The sequence below is a fragment of the Tachyglossus aculeatus genome, unplaced genomic scaffold (genome assembly GCF_015852505.1).
Source record: "Tachyglossus aculeatus isolate mTacAcu1 unplaced genomic scaffold, mTacAcu1.pri scaffold_67_arrow_ctg2, whole genome shotgun sequence".
NCBI lineage: Eukaryota > Metazoa > Chordata > Mammalia > Monotremata > Tachyglossidae > Tachyglossus > Tachyglossus aculeatus.
The window spans coordinates 897403-903339 of record NW_024045090.1 but is presented as its reverse complement, the minus strand read 5'-3'; positions in this window follow the sequence as shown (position 1 = coordinate 903339).

Sequence of the window (5937 nt, the reverse complement as noted above, 5' to 3'; positions counted from 1 at the left end):
GACAAAGGGGGAGCAAAGGGCAGAGGGGGAACGTTCGACGAACGGGATACCGCCTGCAGGCACTGGGTCTACAAAAGGCCCTTTGCTGTCGGCGCGGCAGAAGCCATTGTTTCAAGAGGGGCCAAAGGCGGGTATAGATCAGATCCCTCCTTCGAGTCTGCAGTCCCAGAGTCAGAAGGATCGCCAGAGTCATTATGATCCTGGTCCCGTTACAAGTCTTCAGGATCCGGAACAGCAGCGTACACCGGCTCCAATTCTTCTGTTGGTGACAAAACTTCAAAGGGCAGGGGGGCGGACCTCCTGATAATTCCCTGCCCCCAGGTCTCGCGCCGCCGGCGCCCCCTGCAACACCCGCTCAGCAGGATGCAGCGCCCGCAGTGCCGTGAAAACAGTTCTCCATGTAATCAGTACCCCTTTGGGCAGGGGCTGGGACACGCTTTCACGAGTCTGTAGCTCCTGGCCCACCGTTTGCCATAAGGTAAGATTATAAGAACCTCCTTCAGGGAACCATGTACAATGATCCCGAATCCATACTAATAACTGGACCAGTGGTATGGGTTGCTCCTTAAACCCTTGCTCCTTTAAAATACGTTGCAAAATCTCAAGCTGCAAATTCTGCTCTCTCGTGGCTGATTGTCCCATGCTGTCAATCTTTCCGCGGCTGCTCACCTGTCCGTCCTGCGAATGGTGATGTCCTGGTAATCGGCCGAAACTTTTGAGAACTCATATACTCCGTCCAGCCGCGGGTACACCACTGGATCGTAAGTTCAGATTTCAAGTCCCTGTTCGGGCGCCATTTGTGGTGTATGAAGGCACGGACTCCGGCTAGGGTGAGCACGAAATCGTTTATTGGGTTACGCAGTATGACTTTTCCATCCTTCAGTCACATTCTGTATTTTTCCATCCCTGTTCTCGGGCTTATAGCCAACACAACATTTCCGTAATCTTTGTCTTTGCTTTTGGCCACAGTCCGTAATATTTGTCCTTGCTTTTGGCCACAGTCCGTAATCTTTGTCCTTGATTTTTGGCCACAGTCCTCGTCACGCGCTCTCCTCTCGGTTCCTTGTTTACTTGGCCCTACTGTTTCCCACAGAATAGATATGTACAAGTAAAATAAATAAATAAATAGAGTAATAAATATGTACAAACATATATACATATATACAGGTGCTGTGGGGAAGGGAAGGAGGTAAGACAGGGGAGATGGAGAGGGGGACGAGGGGGAGAGGAAGGAGGGGGCTCAGTCTGGGAAGGCCTCCTGGAGGAGGTGAGCTCTCTGTAGGGCCTTGAAGGGAGGAAGAGAGCTAGCTTGGCGGATGGGCAGAGAGAGGGCATTCCAGGCCAGAGGGATGACGTGTGCCGGGGGTCGACGCCGGGACAGTCAAGAACGACGGACGGTGAGGAGATTAGCAGTAGAGGAGCGGAGGGTGCGGGACGGGCTGTAGAAGGATCGAAGGGAGGTGAGGTAGGAGGGGGCGAGGTGATAGAGAGCCTTGAAGCCGAGGATGAGGAGTGTCAGCCTGATGCGCAGATTGATTGGTAGCCACTGGAGATTTTTGAGGAGGGGAGTATCATGCCCAGAGCTTTTCTGGGCAAAGATAATCCGGGCAGCAGCATTAACTATGGATTGAAGTGGGGAGAGACACGAGGATGGGAGATCAGAGAGAAAGCTGATGCAGTAGTCCAGACGGGATAGGATGAGAACTTGAACGAGCCGGGTAGCGGTTTGGATGGAGAGGAGAGGGCGGATCTTGTCAATCTTGTGGAGCTGACACCGGCAGGTTTTGGTGACGGTTTGGATGTGAGGGTTGAATGAGAGAGCGGAGTCGAGGATGACACCAGGTTTGCGGTCTTCTGAGACGGGAAGGATGGTAGTGCCGTCAACAGTGATGGGAAAGTCAGGGAGAGGGCAGGGTTTGGGAGGGAAGACAAGGAGCTCAGTCTTGGACATGTTGAGTTTTAGGTGGCGAGCAGACATCCAGATGGAGATGTCCTGAAGGCAGGAGGAGATGCGAGCCTGGAGGGAGGGGGAGAGAGCACGGGCACAGATGTAGATATGGGTGTCATCAGCTTAGAGATGATAGTTGAAACCGTGGGGGCGAATGAGGTCACCAAGGGAGTGAGTGTAGATCTAGAACAGAAGAGGACCAAGAACTGAACCTTGGGGAACCCCCCACTGTAAGGGGATGGGAGGGGGAGGAGGAGGAGGAGCCTGCAAAAGAGACTGAGAATGAACGACCGGAGAGGTAAGAGGAGAACCAGGAGAGGACGGAGTCTCTGAAGCCAAGGTCAGATAGCGTGTTGAGGAGAAGGGGGTGGTCCACAGTGTCGACGGCAGCTGAGAGGTCGAGGAGGATTAGGATAGAGTAGGAGCCGTTGGATTTGGCAAGCAGGAGGTCATTGGTGACCTTTGAGAGGGCAGTTTCCGTGGAATGTAGGGGACGGAAGCCAGACAGGAGGGGGTCGAGGATAGAGTTGGTGTTGAGGAATTCGAGGCAGCGCGTGTAGACAGCTCGTTCCAGGAGAATGGTAAGAGGGATATGGGGCGATAACTAGAAGGTGAGGTGGGGTCAAGAGAGGGTTTTTTTAGGATGGGAGAGACATGGGCATGTTTGAAGGCAGAGGGGAAGGAACCAGTGGAGAGTGAGCGGTTGAAGATGGAAGTTAAGGAGGGGAGAAGGGACGGAGCGAGAGATTTCATGGGATGTCAGGGAATGGCATCAGAGGCACAAGCGGCCGGAGTAGCACTTGAGAGGAGGGAGGAGAGCTCCTCTGAGGATACTGCTGGAAAGGATGGGAGAGTAGCAGAGAGTGTTGACAGCCGAGGGGCTGGAGAAGGGGGGGGAGTTTGGGGAGGTCGGACCTGATGGATTTAATTTTGTTAATGAAGTACGAGGCCACATCGTTGTGGGTGAGGGAAGGAGGAGGGGGAGGAACAGGGGGCCTGAGAAGGGATTTAAATGTACGGAAGAGCTGATGGGGATGATGGGCATGGGTGTCAATAAGGGAGGAAAAATAGTTTTGTCTGGCAGAGGAGAGGGCTGAGTTAAGGCAGGAAAGGATAAACCTGAAGTGAACGAGGTTGGCATGGTGTTTAGACTTTCGACAGCAGCGTTCGGCAGCTCGAGCATAAGAGCGAAGGAGGCAGACAGTGGCAGTGATCCAGGGCTGTGGGTTAGTGGTACGAGAACGGCAAAGGGAAAGGGGAGCGAGTGAGTCTAGCTGAGTGGAAAGGGTAGAGTTGAGAGCAGTAATCTGATCATCAAGACTGGGTAGAGAGGTGAGGTGGTGTGTGAGGCGCTCAGAAAGATGGATGGGGTCAAAAGAGTGGAGATCTCTGTGAGGGAGTTATATGGATATACAGGGGAAAGGAGTGTGAGTGAGGAGGCAGGTGAGAAGATTATGATCACAGAGAGGGATTTCTGAGTTGGTGAGGGTGGACACAGTGCAGCGGTAGGAGATGATGAGGTCGAGGGTATGACCAAGTTGGTGAGTCGGTGAGGTGGGGTGGAGCAAGAGTTTGGCAGAGTGAAGGAGAGATAGAAAGCGGGCGGCAGAGGAGTCATCAGGGATATCCATGTGGATGTTGAAGTCTCCGAGAATCAGAGTGGGTATGGAAAAGGAGGGAAGGAAGGTGAGGAAGGGGTCAAATCGTTAAAGAAGTTGGAGGTGGGGCCGGGGGGGCGGTAGATGACGGCTACAAGAATCTGGAGGGTTTGGTAGAGGCGAATAATGTGGGCTTCAAAGGAAGGCAAGTAAAGGGAAGGGGGAGGAGGGATAGTGCGAAAGCGACATTGGGGGGCGAGAAGGAAACCGACACCTCCTCCTTTTCCGGTGAGTCTGGGGGAGTGGGAGAAGAAGAGGCCTCCACTGGAGAGAGCAGCAGAAGAGACCGTGTCGTCCGGAGACAACCATGTTTCAGTTAGGACAAGAAGGAGTAGAGAGCTGGAAAGGAATAGGTCCAGGATGAAAGGCGTCTTACTTTAAATGGGGCGGGGGTTACAGAGGCCACACTTGGCAGTAGCTGTCGAGGGAGGGGAGGGAGGGGGAATGGTGCGAGAGGTGGGGAGGGTTTGGATTCGGATGGGTTGGTGGGGGCCTAGGCGGGGAGAGTGGGAAGAGGGGAGGCGATGGGAAAGGAGAACTGGAATGGGGTGGGGGCGGGGAGGAGGGGAGGGAGGGGGCTGGGAGGGAGGAGCGGAAAACTGGCGCTGGTACAGAGGGATCCTTGTTAGGGGGTGAGGGGGAGTGGTCTTGGTGGGGGAGAGGGAAGGAAAGAGCTGGGTAGGAGAAGGGAAAGGGAAGGTGAGGAATGGGAATGGCAGTTGGGAGCAAGGGACTTGAAAGTTCATGGTGAGGTCAGCAGGGAGAGTGACAGTACAGCGGGAGGTTAACAATTGAGATGCAGAAGCGATAAAACAGTAGCAATGACATAAATAGGCGATGGCATCACAGGGGGGTAGTTAACGATTAACATGCTATGGTAATAATAAAATTGGCAGATAATGATGTCACAGAGAGCAGATACAAACTATTATGTGCTGGAGTAGGCTGGACCTGTTAAGGGGGTCAGGGAGAAGAGATACCTGGGGAGAGGAGTGAACAGCCAACTAGCATGGGATGGCTGAGAAGGTGTGAATGAGGTTGTCTTGAATGTAACTTGGTGATAACAAGGGCCTTTTTCCCGGGGGAGGGGAGGGGGGGAGAGTCAGTCAGGACCGGACCGGGAAGGGGGGGATTGGGGACACTTTAAGGAAGGTCGCTTAAGTGGGGGGGCGGTTGGAACCAGGGGGCGTCTATGGCGGCCCTCTGAGGAGAGGATCCTTCCGGGAGCAGCACGGTCGCGCGGTGTGATGGTGGGCAGGCCTCTCGGTAACGGAGTCCCGGACCTCTATGGCGGCGCTCTGAGGAGAGGATCCTTCCGGGAGCCGCAAGGCCGCGCGGTGTGATGGCGGGCGGGCCTCTCGGGAACGGAGTCCCGGGCGTCAATGGCGGCGCTCACCAACGTTCGGCGAGACACTCACCCGTCCCGTGACCCTTGCTCGGTGGGTTGGTCCTAGTTGCAGAGCGGGTATCTGGCCTTCTGGGCAGAGGAAGACACGTTGGATCGCTGCTGCTGCACATCTTGGTCTTCTGCCAAGTCCAGCCCAGTCCTCTGCACATAGTAAACGCTCAATAAATACGATGAATCAGTGAATGAAGGCGGGAAGGAGGTCGTTTCTTGAGTCCATCGAAGGGTCCTAGTAGATCAAGAGAATTTTGACCTGAATATGACAAATTCAGCAAATTAAAAAATTCAAGACAATTAAATTTTCTTTTTCAATTTGTTTCATGTCCAAATCAGAATGTATCCTTGTTCCACTAACCTGCTGCCGTCCCCTGACTTTATGTATTTCCCACCACTGTAGGAAATGCCACCATCCTCCGTGTCTCACAACCCCGTACCCTCGAGTCATCTGACTAATTCAATCCAACAATGGATTTTCTCACCGGATCCCGGACGGTATATTTTCATGACACCGCTAAACCGACCCTTTCCTATCTAGCTGATCCAAGGACTTAATATATAATAATAGTAATAATATTGATGAGTATGATGGCTTTTATTAAGCACTTACTATGTGCAGGGTACTGGTCTAAGCGCTGGGGAGGTTACAAGGTGATCAAGCTGTCCCCCGGGGGGCTCACAGTCTTAATCCCCATTTTACAGATGAGGGAACTGAGGCACAGAGAAGTTAAGTGACTTGCCCAAAGTTACACAGCTGTCGCCATTTGGTAGAGTCGGGATTTGAACCCATGACCTCTGACTCCAAAGGCCGTGCTCTTTCCACTAAGCCATGCTGCTCCTCTGGAGTATTACTACTCCACTACTGCAGGTCAGCCCTTCCTGGAGGCATTTGGCCAGATCCAGACGGTCATGATCCTCAGGAGAAGGGC